The following is a 16,087-nucleotide window of genomic DNA, read 5'->3' as shown; positions in this document are numbered from 1 at the left end:
TGTGTTTAGAATGATTCCATTTTCCACAAAACATGGAGATACATATTTTGACTCGTAAATTAAAAGATCTAAAAGAATACAGGTGGAATTGTAACTGTGATAGTTCTGGTGGGTAGAATTTCATGGAGCTTTCATTTTATACACCTATAAGTTAGTGTTTCCCCCCAGTGAACATGCATTATATTTGTAATAGGAAAAAAAGTTTGGAATTTTAGGAAAACCACTTGCAGTAGGAAAACTACTTTCTTCAGTAGATCAGTAACTGATACTAAAGTTGAGGTAGTAAAAGCAGATCAAAGCAAGGCAGGAAAACAAATGACGGACTTAACTGTACCAGAGAATAGTACATAGTGTGTATATGGAAGCAAATGGACAAGACCCTGCCTGGTATGGCACCTTCTAAATATTCCAGTCCCTTCTTGTACCGTAGTCACTTCTCTCCCATACAAGTCTTCTTTGTGTGCCTTGAATAAGCTATCCTTTCTCCCAACATAATGCCTTGCACATGATGTCTCCTCTGCCTTAAAAAACCCCCACCCCTGCACACACAGAGACACTAACATATATACATCCATCATTTAGACGGTCCCTGTTCTTACTTCAGATTTCAGCTCAACTGTCACTGTCTCAGAGAATGACACAGAAGCCTTTCAGAATATGGCAGCTCTCTTCCTTGTGTATGTCTCTAGATACACTTCCTGTGATTTGAATGAGGAAAGAAGAAACTAAAAATGAGAGAGGAGAATGGAAACAGGCATTATCGTGTACTTAAAAGGTATTCATATTTAAAATATTTCTTTTGTTCTTTATGCACTTACATATCTGCTTAACCTACTTTTACATATACATGTGGTTTTGCAGAGGTATTTCTCTTTTGAGGCTATAAAAGAATCCTGAAATCATTAGAAGATTGTGAACTCCCTCATCATGCCATTGCACTTTGGAAAGCTTCATCAATCGTTTGTTGAGGACTTTAGTACATAACAAGGCTCTAAGAGGAAAAACCTTATCTACCTACCTTTCCTACTTTCACCTTTCTACTCTCTTTTTCAGCACAGCTCACCCCATCACTGTTTTCCAGTGCTCTGGACATCAGAATAATCTGGGATTCTAGGGGAAGAAAAGCAAAACTGATGTGGGAATATCACCCAAGGAGGCCTGTCTCTGCTTGTCTAGGATCAGACCCGAGCACAGATGTATCCTGAAAGTTCCTCAGGTGATACTCATGTGCAGGCGTTATTGAGAACCACTGGCCTAGAATAATCTTGAAGTGGAAATTGTAACTGGAGAACACCACCTTTCAGAAATCAAGGCTTCAGTGGTTCCAATGGTACATTCCTTACAGTTGGTTTCTAAGATGGTGTCAGAGCTGCTTCTTTCAAAGAGACTGAAGCCAGAAAGTCCTAAAAAGGCTATAGCTGAAGAATTGCCTTGAATTAAGGATGATGACTTTGAACCAGAGTGTTTGATTGTAGGAAATAATTAGATTACTGTACAGCTGGTTTAAGGTTAGGAGGTTAGGAGGGCAGGAACAGATTGAATGCCTGCGAGACCTATAGAATTAGATTCTGTTCTCTGTCACTTATGTGTCTCAAAGACTTTAAGAGCAAGCAAATATTATTTTAAGGGTTTAATGCCTGGGGTACCTGAGGCCCTGGAGGGTTTAGGCTTTATTTTTGGCACAGTCCAGCTCCCAGGGCTTATGACTCCCAAACCAGGAGGTTATTGCCAGTTGTGGAGACTATGAAACAAGACTCCAGATTCATAATCCCAGTCACTAACCAGAGAGTTGTGTAGGCGTGTTTATACTCTACTCTCAAGACCCGGGTTTCCTCAGATGAGGAAAATGGAGCTTGGGGCTGGCGCCGTGGCTCACTTGGTTAATCCTCCGTCTGTGGCGCTGGCATCCCATATGGGCACCGGGTTCTGGTCCCGGTTGCTCCTCTTCCAGTCCAGCTCTCTGCTATGGCCCAGGAGAGCAGTGGAGGATGGCCCAAGTGTTTGGGCTCCTGCACCTGCATGGGAGACCAGGAGGAAGCACCTGGCTCCTGGCTTCGGATTGGCGCAGTGCTGGCCGTAGAGGCCATTTGGGGAGTGAACCAACGGAAGGAAGACCTTTCTCTCTGTCTCTCTCTCTTTCACTGTCTATAACTCTACCTGTCAAATAAAAAAAAAAATAATAATTACTTGAAAATGGAGCTAGATGATCTCTCTGGGTGCTCTTCAACTTCAATAAGAGACACTAGGTGGCACTCATGTAACTTTAGTGGGGAGTGGTTGGAACCTTTGGCTGCCAGGCTCCTTCTTTCCCTTAGAAGACCCAGGGGCCTGCTGGAGGCAGCTTGGGAAATGATGCAGTTTTATTAAAATGAGCTTTTGAATCTGTAGATGCCTGTTGTATTTCACCAGTTGCTTTTACTAATTATGTATTTCTGGCTTCCTATTACTCTTCTTTTTAGTCATCTCAAATTGTAAATATTGTGTAGAAAATGGTTTCCATGGCTTAACTACAATTGTAACATTGTCCACACATATTTGTGTAGCATAAAAGCTTGTGGTATTATCTGGTTGAGTACTAAGCCCTCCCAGTCACATGCCACCTGCATGAGTAACTTTTTTTTTTTAAGGATTTATTGATTTTTATTTGAAAGAGTTACACAGAGAGAGGAGAGGCAGAGAGAGAGAGAGGTCTTGCATCTGATGGTTCATTCTCCAGTTGGCTGCAGTGGCTGGAGCTGTGCCGATCTGAAGCCAGGAGCTTTATCTGGGTCTCCCACACAGCAGGCCCAAGGATTTGGGCCATCTTCCACTGTCTTCCGAGGCCATAGCAGAGAGCTGGATCGGAAGTGGACCAGCTGGGTCTTGAACTGGTGCCCATATGGGATGCTGGCGCTTCAGGTCAGGGTGTTAACCCGCTGCACCACAGTGCCAGCCTCATGAGTAACTTTTAAGAGGAAAGAAACCACTGTCCCAAAAACCTGGCAAGCAGTGGTAGTGGCTGAAGTAGTTCTTTCACTCATGTGGGAGACCTTGATTGAGTTCCCAAATCCTTGCTTTAGCCTGGCCCAGTTCCGGCCTAGCTCTCATGGGCATTTGGAAAATGAACTAGTGAATGGGAGTTCAGTCTGTTGAGCTCTGCCCCATCTCAACTACATAAGTAAAAAAAGCTCCTAGAGGACAGCGCTGGGGATTACTTCCTGTATTCTATCAGAAAGTACAGTGACTAATACTGGAGAATCAAAATGATAAATTGAGTCAAAGAACGATGTATTTTTCTGTTTTTATTTTGACAAGGGAGGCATACCTGGAGATAGGTCTTAATTCAGTAAATATTAAGGGCTGCGAACTTCAGTAGAGGATGTTTGGAGGGGGGGCGGTTTGAGAGCAGGGGCAGAGGTGGGGAGGAACTCACTGGCTGTTCAAGGCACCTCCAACTCTGAGCTGGTTACTCATCCATTTCTTACTGATTGGGCCTGGCATGTCCCAGGCACTTTGCAGAAGAATTTTCTGTGGAATTTTTCTTATTGCAAACTTGTCTCTTCATTGCTCTTAGAGTTCATAACATCACCCATGCTACAAGTCCAAGTCAGCTGCTTCCTTTTTGTAACTCCCGCGTCCAGTCTCCTAGCTGAGTCCTGTCCGTTCTACCTCAAGTCTTCCCATCCCTCCTCCTTACTTAGGCAGTTTCTGTAGGCTCTCAGCTTCACTTAACCTCTTCTAAGTCCAGATTACTTTATATATAATATTAGATTCATCTTATGGAAACAAAAGCTCTGAGCATGTATCCCACGTGTGTTCTATCTCCCCTACTAGACTGTAAGCTCCTTATGGGCAGGATCTATGTCTGAGTCATCTTTGTATCTCCCATAGCATCTTAACCAATAAATATTTCTTGAATGAAAAAAAAAAAAAGACTGTGAGTTACTTTTCTCTGACTACAATATTCTGCCATTTGGTATCATCTGCTCCCACATTGAGCACTGAACATCCTCCTCCTGATTTTTCTTGCCTCTCTGGTGAGGATCAGCAGCTTGGGATCAAGACTCTTGCATTTTAATGTTGCTTCTCTTGCTCCTCTTGTTCCTTTGTTTCTCATCTATGTCAAACTATTTCTAATTTTGGGTCACCCCACCATCTATTTTTCTCTGAAACTTTTTAAAAATGATTTATTAAATCTTTATTAGATTTTTTAAAGATTTATTTGTTCGAAAGGTAGAATTACAGAAAGGCAGGGAGTGACAGAGAGAGATCTTCCTTCTGCTGCTTCACTCCCCAAGTGGTCGCTTCAGCCAGAGCTGGGCCAGGACTGGGCCAGGCGGAGGCCAGGAGCCAGGAGCCAGGAGCCAGGAGCTTCTTCTGGGTCTCCCATGTGGTTACAGGGGCCCAAGTACTTGGGTTGTCCTCCACTGCTTTCCCAAGCTCATTAGCAGAGAACTGGATTGGAAGTGGTGTGGCTGGCACATGATCTGGCACCCACATGAGATGCCAGCAGCATAGTCAGCTTAACCCATTGTGCTACCACACCACAAAACCCCAGCCCCTCTTTTCTCTGAAACTTGAGTGAACCTCATTGAGGAATGTACATTTTCTGAATGGTAAACAACACTTCATTACAGCCAATTTCATCAATGCCTTTACTCTTGTAATCCTTTTATACAGTTCATATTATCTTTCTGTTCTATTTACATAAACATTTAACTTGTAGGGAATAACTGACATTTATCCTATACTGCCTTGCGCTGGTGATACCTGTATACTTAAAAAACCTGCCTCTATTTGACTCCAACTTTTATATGGTAACCCTTGAGAGCTGGGCTATGACTTTTACTAGGCTTTTTTCTTTTCTTTTCTTTTTTTTTTAAAGATTTATTTATTTATTTGAAAGTCAGAGAGTTACATAGAGAAGGAAAGGCAGAGAGAGAGAGAGAGGTCTTCCATCTGCTGGTTCACTCCCCAGTTGGCTGCAATTACCGGAGCTGTGCCTATCTGAAGTCAGGAGCCAGAAGCTTCCTCTGGGTCTCTGACATGGGTGCAGGGGCCCAAGGACTTGGGCATCTTCACTGCTTTCCCAGGCCATAGCAGAGAGCTGGATCTGAAGTGGAGCAGCAGGGACTCAAACCGGCGCCCATATGGGATGCTGGCACTGCAGGTGGTGGCTTTACCCACTACGCCACAGTGCCGGCCCCTAGGCTTTTTTTCATTCCAAGAATGGCACCAAGAATTTATTTAGTACTGAAAAGGTTGTTGAATGAATAATTGAAGGGAAACTAAATTTGTTGCATGCGTATTGTAGGCTAGGGACAGTGTCAAATAGTGTTTATAAATAGTGTTATAAATTTGTTCCCACTCGATCCTTTATCTTCACAGCACTCTTATATTTTTCCTTCCTTTTCTTACTTAATTTTTTTAAGAAGGAGAGAGACGGGGGTGGGGGGAGAGAAAGAAAGAAAGAATCTATCCATTGGTTCACTCCCCAAATGGCCACAGAGGCTGGAGCTGGGCCCATTTGAAGCCAGGAGCCTCCTCCGGTTCTCTCACGTGGGTTCAAAGGCCCAAATACTTTGACCATCTTCTGCTTTCCCAGGGCATTAGCAGGGAGCTGGATTGGAAGTGGAGCAGCTAGGACATGAACTGGTGCCAATATGGGATGGGGGCACTGCAGGTTTCAGATTTACCTGCTACACCACAGCACTGGCCCTAGTTTAATCCCTTTCTTTGGCTGAATAGTATTTTATTGTGTATATACAATCATATTCTTGATCCATTGAGCAGGTGATAGATACTTAGGTTGTTTACATATCTTGGCTGTTGGATAGGTACTCTAGGAGTGGAATTACTGAGTCATATGGTAGTTTTATTTTTAATTTTTTGAGGAACCACCATACTGTTTTCCACAGTAGCTGTGCTAATTTACATTCCCGGCTGGCTCCGTGGCTTAACAGGCTAATCCTCCGCCTTGCGGCGCCGGCACACCAGGTTCTAGTCCCGGTCAGGGCGCCAGATTCTATCCCGGTTGCCCCTCTTCCAGTCCAGCTCTCTGCTATGGCCCGGGAAGGCAGTGGAGGATGGCCCAAGTCCTTGGGCCCTGCACCCGCATGGGAGACCAGGAGAAGCACCTGGCTCCTGGCTTCGGATTGGCATGGTGCGCCGGCTGCAGCGGCCATTGGAGGGTGAACCAACGGCAAAAAGGAAGACCTTTCTCTCTGTCTCTCTCTCTCTCACTATCCACTCTGCCTGTCAAAAAAAAAAAAAAAATTTACATTCCCACCAACAGTGTGTGCGGGCTCCCTTTTCTCTACATCCTCACTAGCATTTGTTATGTTTTGTGTTTTTAATAATATCCAATCTAACAGAGATATCTTGTGGTTTTGATTTGCATTTCCCTAGTGCTTAGTGAAATTGAGCATTTTTTTTTCATGAATCTATTGGCCATTGTGTGTCTTCTTTTGAAAAATATCTGTTTCTATTTACTGCCTGTTTTTAATTGGGTTATTTGGGTTTTTGCTGTTGAGTTGTTTGAGTTCCTTTTTTAATCTGGTAATTAACCCTTTGTCAAATATATAAATTGCACGTATTTTCTCCCATTCTGTAGGTTGCGTTTTCACCCTGTTGATTGTTTTCTTTGCAGTGCAGAGGCTCTTTAGTTTGATGAAATTCTCTTTGTCTATTTTTGCTTTTTTTACTGTGCTTGTGGAGTCTTCATTTTATAGGTTTTAGAAGTTTGTTTTATGACTGTCTCTTGCCACTAAATATAACTTCCTTGAGGAAAAATATCATAGCTGATTCATTTCTGTATCTTTCTATTTCTGATTCCCAGGCAGTGCCTGACACAGATGATAGTCAATAAAAATTAGATGAAAGATTAAATAAGTGACAGAATGAACAATGGGGAGACAATGTCAAAGCTTAAACCCAGGTCTGTAATCCTTTGTGCTATGCCTTTTGGCTCTGCCTGAATTAAAGGTTGTCAACTACTCAAGCCCTCAAGACAATTTAATGATCAAATTTGAATGAGAAGAAAATGATCTATTTTAGTGAAAAATTTGTTACTTTTTTTTAAAGAATTACCTAATATAGGAAGGATAATTAGTTCATAGATTTTCTGTTTCCTTTTCAAACATCTAAATAAAATTGTTACTTTAATTATTAGTTTACCTTGATTTGAGGTTATTGGTGTCTCAGTGTATGATATTATATTTCTGTATTATTAGGGAGCCATTTGAATTCCATCACCCTTCTATTTCTTACCAAGATAGCAAGATTAGCTAATATTTCCATATTTTAACACTGGTGACAAAACTGTAAGGCATGAGTTAAACAAAATGCCTTTCAACAGAAAATGATAATTAAATTCTTAATTAGTCTTCTTTTTTGCCAGAGTTTTGCTTTTAGTCAAATGAAAACATTTAATAATAGTGTAAATGGTATGACAAGCACCAAAAGGAAGCTTCTAGACATCTCAAGGGTTCCAACACTGTACAAATCTTTTAACCATATGTTTAAAATTGAACAGCAGTGGAGTTGAGATTCCAGAATTTCCATTCCCATCACTACTTACAATGGAAACAAATAACCATGAATACATTTTAGAGATTAATGAGGCCTTCATTTATAAAGCATTTTATGAACCTTTCAGTATAAATGCCAACTAATTTTAAATCTTGTGATTTCATGTGAAAAATGTATTTTAAACAATTTGGACCACTTTGTAATAGTTCTAATGGTTTCCCTATTTATGTACCTTTCAAAAATGTCCACAATATTGCCAAGGAGAATTAAACAAACATCTTTTTAAAACAGATGGATATTAACCAAGTAGAAGCATATATTGAAAGTTCCTGCTGAAGCAATGAAATCAAAACAGTCTATAAAATGAGGGAGTTGAACTAAATGAGCTCTAAAGTTGCTCAGTCATGAGGGGAAAATATCTATGGCTCTAACCTTGAAAGTTTAACCAATGTAAAACCTAAATAGAATTCACATGCACAGTTATTCATGCTTTACATGATAAATTCTTGCCCACAAATGTAACTCACATTGGGAGGGAAGTCAGCAGCTCTAGGTGAATTCATCCATTTGTTTTTATTAACTCATTCCATCTATGTATTTAATTATAATTATGCAAAAACAAATGAACAAAAACCTACTGATTCTTGCAGCACCTCTCCTGATAATAATATTTTACATTCATATTATGCTTTACAGTTTAACAAATTAATTTTTTCAAATTTTTTTTACTTAATAATGCTCACCACATTGAATTTTTGCAACTTTCCATCACCATTTAAGTGTCTAGTCTCCTTGTCTGCTCTTTCACCCTTCTTTGAACCTTAGTGGCCCTGAGCTAAAAAAAAAACAAAAAAAAAACTTGGTAGAAATTTTCATTCAGAGATAAGCAAACCAAAATTCAGAAAATTAAGAAATTATTTGGTGAGTGGTAATGCCTCAGATTGTGTTTATATATTTAATTTGAATACCTTTTGCATGAAAAGTAATCAATTGAATAACTGCAAAAAGCTGGAAACATTGCAGGAAAGTTGATGACTGCTAGATCCATGTCAAGAGTTCATTTGTGGCCAGCGCCACAGCTCAATAGGCTAATCCTATTTGCGTTTGTGGCGCTGGCACCCCGGGTTCTAGTCCTGGTCGGGGTGCCAGATTCTGTCCCGATCGCTCCTCTTCCTGTCCAGCTCTCTGCTGTGCCTGGGAGTGCAATGGAGGATGGCCCAAGTCCTTGGGCCCTGCACCCGCTTGGGAGACCAGGAGAAGCACCTGGCTCCTGGCTTCGGATCAGCGTGGTGTGCCGGCCGCAGTGGCCATTTTGGGGGTGAACCAATGGAAAAGGAAGACCTTTCTCTCTGTCTCTCTCTCTCACTGTCCACTCTGCCTGTCAAAAAAAAAAAAAGTTTGTTTGCTTACAAAGATGACAATGAGTTTTATTTTATTTTCTAAAAGATTTATTGTATTTATTTGAAAGGCAGGATTAGAGAGAGAGAGAGGGAGGAGGAGGAGAGAGAGAGAGATATTGAGATCTATCCACTGTTTCGCTCACCAAATGAAATGGCAGCAAAAGCCAGGGCTGGACCAGTCTCGAACTCCATCCACATCTACCATGTGGGTGGCAGGGACCCAAGTACTTGGAGCATCTTCTGCTGCTTTACCAAGTGCACTAGCAGGGAAGGAGTCAAATCAGTTCTCATATGGATGCCAGTGTCACAGGTGTCAGCTTAAATCATTATAATGACAGCCTGACAATGACATTTAAAGAGAACTTATTATCTCTTGTATTCTTCTTACTGTAACATAGATTACTCATATGGGTTTAGATTTACATACTGCAGACTCCTTAATGTGTGACAACTGCAAATGGATTTAGTGCCTTGTACATAGTAGAAACTGAACAAATATTTGTTGAATTAATAAATGAATTTTAACATTTTAATAGTGCTTCACTTTTATAAGCTATTTCTTTGGCACAATTCTTTGGCAAAATAAAAAAAGCAACATGTAGCAAGAACCACAAGAATATGTGATACTCTTTGATCTAGGAATTCCACTCCAAGGAGCTTTTTGTAAGGAAAAAATCCTATAAGAGTAAGAAGTATAGTCTTGATTATGTTCTCAGCATTATCAGCCACAGCAGAAAAACTGAAACAGTCTCAAAATTCAGGATTTAAGTATCTGTGAAAGGCACTGCTCAGCCATTTCTTCTCTATCACTTCCTTCACCACTCCTAAATATAAGTGTAGGCACATGATTCAGAATGACTGGGACTTGAACCTGTGCTCTAATACAAGATGCTGGCATTGCAAGTGCCAGCTTAACCCAGTGCCCTACCTTGCAGGCCTCAGAAACCAAACATTCTTTTAAATAAGTTTTATTTAATTATTTACTTGAGAGACAGAGAAAGAGCTGCCATCCCTAGTTCCCTAAATGCCTGCAACAGCCAGGGCTGGGCAAGGCAGAAGTTCATAGCTGGGAAGTCAGTCCGGGTCTTCCATGTGAGTAGCACAAACCCAGTCACTTGAGCTATCACCATTGATTCTCTGTGTCCCCATCTACAGGGAGCTGGAGCCAAGAGCCAGAACCAGGTGTTGAACCCATGCACTCCAATATGGAGAGAGGGCATCTCAACTGCTAAGGATAAAACTAATAAAGCCTTTTCATGATTATTTTAAGGATAATTAACGTGTAAGGTGTTTGTTTATAAATTTTAGTTCCATTTTCAAATTAGTATTTAACGTTGTGGTTCTTTGTGAGAGCATTCAGTACTAGATTGTGGGCTTTTCTTTTGCTGTTTATAATGTTAACTCTGGCAGTTAATTCCACATAAGATGTTTCAGCTCTCTACTCCTCTGATTTCCCCATATGGAAATTGAGTTTTAAGTATTTAATATTGTATATAAAATATAGTTTTTACCTAAAGATACCGACTAGCTATTTGGCTTAGTTTACTTGGTTTTGTTTAGAATAAAAAAGTCTACTAGTGAATTATTTATTATATATCATTTCCCTTCATACATTCATATTAATAAACTTACATGAGTACTATATTTTACATCTCCTAAGAGAAATGGCCTATACCTCTGCTCCATTATTTCTATCCATATTGGGATATGTAAGATGTTGTAATTAGTACTTTATAATTCTTGGGGCCAGTGCCGTGGCTCACTTGACTAATCCTCCGCCTGTGGTGCCAGCATCCCATATGGGCGCCGGGTTCTGGTCCTGGTTGCTCCTCTTCCAGTCCAGCTCTCTGCTATGGCCTGGAAGGGCAGTGGAGGATGGCCCAAGTGCTTGGGCTCCTGCACCTGTGTGGGAGACCAGGAAGAAGCACCTGGCTCCTGGCTTCGGATCGGCGCAGCGCTGGCCATAGAGGCCATTTGGGGAGTGAACCAATGGAAGGAAGACCTTTCTCTCTGTCTCTCTCTCTTTCACTGTCTAAAACTCTACCTGTCAAGTAAAAAAAAAAAAAAAATTCTAAAGCACTGCTTCTTGTAACGGGGGAATAAGCACAAATAACACGAGGCACACCATTTTTTCATCTTCAGTGAAGAAAGCTCTGTTGTGGAGCTGGGCAGCAGTGTGCAGAATCTGTGCCTGACTTCTCTCATTCTGCACGATGTTGGCAGATCTTCCATATTGTTGTGTGCGGTTATGGATTATTCCTTTTCCCTGCTGTCTTGCAGTTGGTGTTAGGAAAATGCCAACATTGCTTTTTATCAGTTTCTCAATTTATGGGCATTTTGATAGTTTTCCCTTATGGCTTTAAAAATAAATGTATGGGGGGGGGTGCAGTGTTGTGGCAAGCAGATTAAGCTGCCCCTTATGTTGGCATCCTGTATTGGAATGCCGGTGTGAGTCCCTGCTGCTCTTCCCATCCAGCTTCCTACTAATGTACCTGGGAAAGCAGTGGATGATGGCCAAAGTGCTTGGGTCCAACAGCCATGTGGAAGATGAAGATGGAGTTTCTGGCTCCTGGCTTCAGCCTGGCCCAGCCCTGGCTGTTGTGGCCACTTGGGGAGTGAACCAGTGGGTGGAAAAGCTCTCTCTCTCTATCTCTCTCTGCCTCTCTGTGTTACTCTGCCTTTCAAATAAATAAGCAAATCTTTTTTAAAAAAAACTACAAATGTATGCATTTGTATATATTCTGTGGAATATATATATATAGAAATAGTATTATATTAATTGTATGCATGTTATTAAAAATTGCTAAATAATTGGTCAAAATAATTGATTCTGCTGACTTCCCACAAGTGATGAGAGACATGTGGTTGCTACACATCTTTTCCAACACTTGTTTTTTCTCTTTTGAAATTTAATATATACAAACTAATTTCGTAAGCCATAAATCTTCAAATGCAAGGTGTTTCCCAATTTTATTTTGCTACTTTATTTTTCTTGTTCCAGAATAATTTACAATGAATGAAAGATAATGAATGCCACCTCACTACTTAAAAATTTTTCTTGGGGCCAGTGTTGTGGCATATCAGGTAAAGCTGTCAACTGTGACTCCAGCATCCTATATGGGTGCTGATTCCCATTCCAGCTGTTCCACTTACCATCCAGCCCTTTGTTAATGTGTCTGAAAAAGCAGTGGAAGGTGATTGTTAAATGCAGATGCCCAGGCCCTGGGCCAGAGTTACTGAATCAACGTGTCTAGGAGTGGGGCCTGGAAATCTGTATTATAACACCCCAGTGACTCATCAAGTGTAACACTCTATTATCTACTAAACTGTTGGGTTTTCTATTTTTGCATATATGGAGGAATAAAGACAAAATTTCCATTAAATTCTACCATATATATGAAACAAACCTCCAAACAGGTGAAAGGAGATAGAAAGAGAGAGATGGATACATGCATAGAGGGTGGAGGAACAACCTGTTTGGAGAAGCTTCTGAGCCCAAGGCAGAGTGGAGAGGTAGGACCAGAGCAGTGGAGAGCAGCTCACTTGCCACATCAGGTGAGGGCCAGGCTCATTTTAAACAGGTGCTAAGCAACGAAAAAGACAAGATAAGATTGCCTAAATTATAAAACAAAGGCATGCCTATGAAAGGCTTCCAGATTGTAAGTCAAGTTGTTAGAAAGGGAAGACAGGAGAAGTGGCCAAGAAATATCCTTTCAACTGATTCTTGGAAAAGAAGCTCTGCAGAAGCAAAACAAAACAAACAACCACAACAAAACAATGAACAGCAAAAACAAAAAACAACAACAAAAAAAAGAGAAGCATAGCATAAAATAAGGGGGAATGAAAACTAAAGAAGAACCCCTGAAGTGGTAAAACCTGAGCCTGATGGAAACACGTATCAGAAGAGACCAAAATAGAATACAGTTCATAAGCTTCAAGTCAAGGAATCAAGTGATTTCCAGAAAAGATTGTGAAACATGCTGCAAAAAAATCTACAATCAAAACAAATGCCCAAAACAAAGAAACAAGAATATAAAAGAAGCATTTTCCATCATAGATGTTATATTTACATATTTGCCATACTGTGGTTTTCTCTCCACTGGAATAAACTAGTATAATTGTAACCTGAGGCTTAGGTAACAAAATAAACTACAACTGGAGAGAGAATAAAGTATCTTTCTCCTCATTGTCCTGCACCCACTTGTGTAACAAAGATCATTTTATGTTTACATATGCTTTATTATTGTTTTTTAGCACCTAGAAATGTAGTAAATAGTTCTTCCCTTCACTAGTTTATGAACCATTAAGAGACACAGCCTGGCTCTTATTTACCTCTAAATTCTTGTTGTTGGGCGCATAGAAAGCAGTTTGTAATTTTTTTAAAAGATTTATTTATTTGAAAGGCAAATTTACAGAGAGAGGGGAGATATATCTTCCACACCATGGTTCACTCTCCAAATGGACATGAAGCCAGGAACCAAGAACTCCATCCAGGTCTTCCAGGTGGGTGGCAGGGGCCTAAGAACCCAGGCCATCCCCCTCCCCACCAACTGCTTTTCCCAGGCCACAAGCAGGGAACTGGACCAGAAGTAGAGGAAGAGTGGTGACTCCAATTAGCTCCCACACAGGGTGCCAGTGCTTCAGGCGGTGACTTTTGACACTGTGCCACAGCACCTGCCCCTGTAAATATTTTTTGTTGACTAATTAATCAAAATAGGACTCTTCAATGGAAGTGGAACTTGATAAATGAGGGTAACAGAGCAAAACTACATTGATTTAAGGCAAGTGGAAGGGGAGACTGAGGCAGTAAGGAAGAATAGCATAAATAGTTGCAGAAGGGTGGAGGAAGATGACAACCAGTCATTAGAGTTTCCAGGACTTTGTCATTTTTGTCAGATTATACGACAGATACACAATTATTCTTTTTTTTTTAAAGTATTTATTTATTTGAAAGGCACACTTACAAAGAGAGAGAGGGAGAGACAGAGAGAGAGCCCTTCCATCCATGGTTCACTCACCAAATGGCCACAATGGCCATGGCTGAACCAGACCAAAGCTAGGAGCCAGGAGCCTCTTCTGGGACTCTCATATAGGTACAGGGCCCAAGCACTTGGGCCATCTTACACTGCTTTTTTCAGGCACATTAGCAGGGACCTGGATTGGAAGTGGAGCAGCTGGGACTCAAATTGTTGCCCATATGGGATGCTGGCATCACAGGGGCAGCTTTACCCACTGCATCACAATGCAGGCCCTGAGATTATGCTGCTTTTGCTAGCAATTATTGCCATTATCAGTGTAAGCTTTTCCCTTCCTCTTTTCTAACCAACATTCTTTTTTTTTAAACTTTTATTTAATGAATATAAATTTCCAAAGTACAGCTTATGGATTACAATGGCTTCCCCCCCCCCCACAACTTCCCTCCCACTCACAACCCTCCCCTTTCCCGCACCCTCTCCCCTTCCATTCACATCAAGATTCATTTTCAATTCCCTTTATATACAGAAGATAACTTTAGTATTTATTAAGTAAAGATTTCAACAGTTTGCACCCACATAGAAACACAAAGGGAAAAATACTGTTTGAGTACTAGTTATAGCGTTAAATCACAATGTACAGCACATTAAGGACAGAGATCCTACATGAGGAGTAAGTGCACAGTGACTCCTGTTGTTGACTTAACAAATTGACACTCTTGTTTTTGGCATCAGTAATCACCCCAGGCTCTTGTCATGAGTTGCCAAAGCTATGAAGCCTTTTGAGTTCACCGACTCTTATGATATTTAGACAAGGTCATAGTCAAAGTGGAAGTTCTCTCCTCCCTTCAGAGAAAGGTACCTCCTTCTTTGATGACCTGTTCTTTCCACTGGGATCTCACTCACGGAGATCTTTCATTTAGGTCATTTTTTTTTTTTTTTGCCAGAGTGTCTTGGCTTTCCATGCCTCAAATACTCTCATGGGCTTTTCAGCCGGATCCGAATGCCTTAAGGGCTGATTCTGAGGCCAGAGTGCTGTTGAGGACATCTGCCATTCTATGAGTCTGCTGTGTATCCCGCTTCCCATGTTGGATTGTTCTCTCCCTTTTTTGTTCTATTGGTTAGTATTTTCAGACACTAGTCTTGTTTATGTGATCCCTTTGATTCTTAGTCCTATCATGATGATCAGTTGTGAACAGAAATTGATCAAATGGACTAGTGAGATGGCATTGATACATGCCACCTTGATGGGATTGAATTGGAATCCCCTGGTATGTTTCTAACTCCACCATTTGGGGCAAGTCAGCTTGAGCATGTCCCAAATTGTACATCACTTCCCTCTCTTATTTCCACTCTTATATTTAACAGGGATCACTTTTCAGTTAAGTTTCAACACTTAAGAATAACTGTGTATAAATTACAGAATTAAACCAATAGTATTAAGTAGAACAGACAAAAAAAATACTAAGAGGGATAACGTATTAAGTTGTTCATCAAGAGTCAGGGCAAGGGCTGATCAAGTCACTGTTTCTCATAGTGTCCATTTCACTTTAACAGGTTTCCTTTTTGGTGCTCGGTTAGTTGTCACCGATCAGGGAGAACATATGATATTTGTCCCTTTGGGACTGGCTTATTTCATTCAGCATAATGTGTTCCAGATTCCTCCATTTAGTTGCAAATGACCAGATTTCATTGTTTTTGACTGCTGTATAGTATTCTATAGAGTACATATCCCATAATTTCTTTATCCAGTCTACTGTTGAAGGGCATTTAGGTTGATTCTAGGTCTTAGCTGTTGTGAATTGAGCAGCAATAAACATTAAGATGCAGACCGCTTTTTTGTTTGCCAATTTCATTTCCTTTGGGTAAATTCCAAGGAGTGGGATGGCTGGGTTGAATGGCAGGGTTATATTCAGGTTTCTGAGGAATCTCCAGATTGACTTCCATAGTGGCTTAACCAGTTTGCATTCCCACCAACAGTGGGTTAGTGTCCCTTTTTCCCCACATCCTCTCCAGCATCTGTTGTTGGTAGATTTCTGAATGTGAGCCATTCTCACTGGGGTGAGGTGAAACCTCATTGTGGTTTTGATTTGCATTTCTCTGATTGCTAGTGATCTTGAACATTTTTTCATGTGCTGTTGGCCATTTGGATTTCCTCTTTCGAAAAATGTCTATTGAGGTCCTTGGCCCATCTCTTAAATGGGT

This window comes from Lepus europaeus, chromosome 2, assembly GCF_033115175.1.
Source record: "Lepus europaeus isolate LE1 chromosome 2, mLepTim1.pri, whole genome shotgun sequence".
Classification (NCBI taxonomy): domain Eukaryota; kingdom Metazoa; phylum Chordata; class Mammalia; order Lagomorpha; family Leporidae; genus Lepus; species Lepus europaeus.
The sequence above is the reverse complement of the archived record's forward strand: the minus strand, read 5'-3'. Positions refer to the sequence as shown.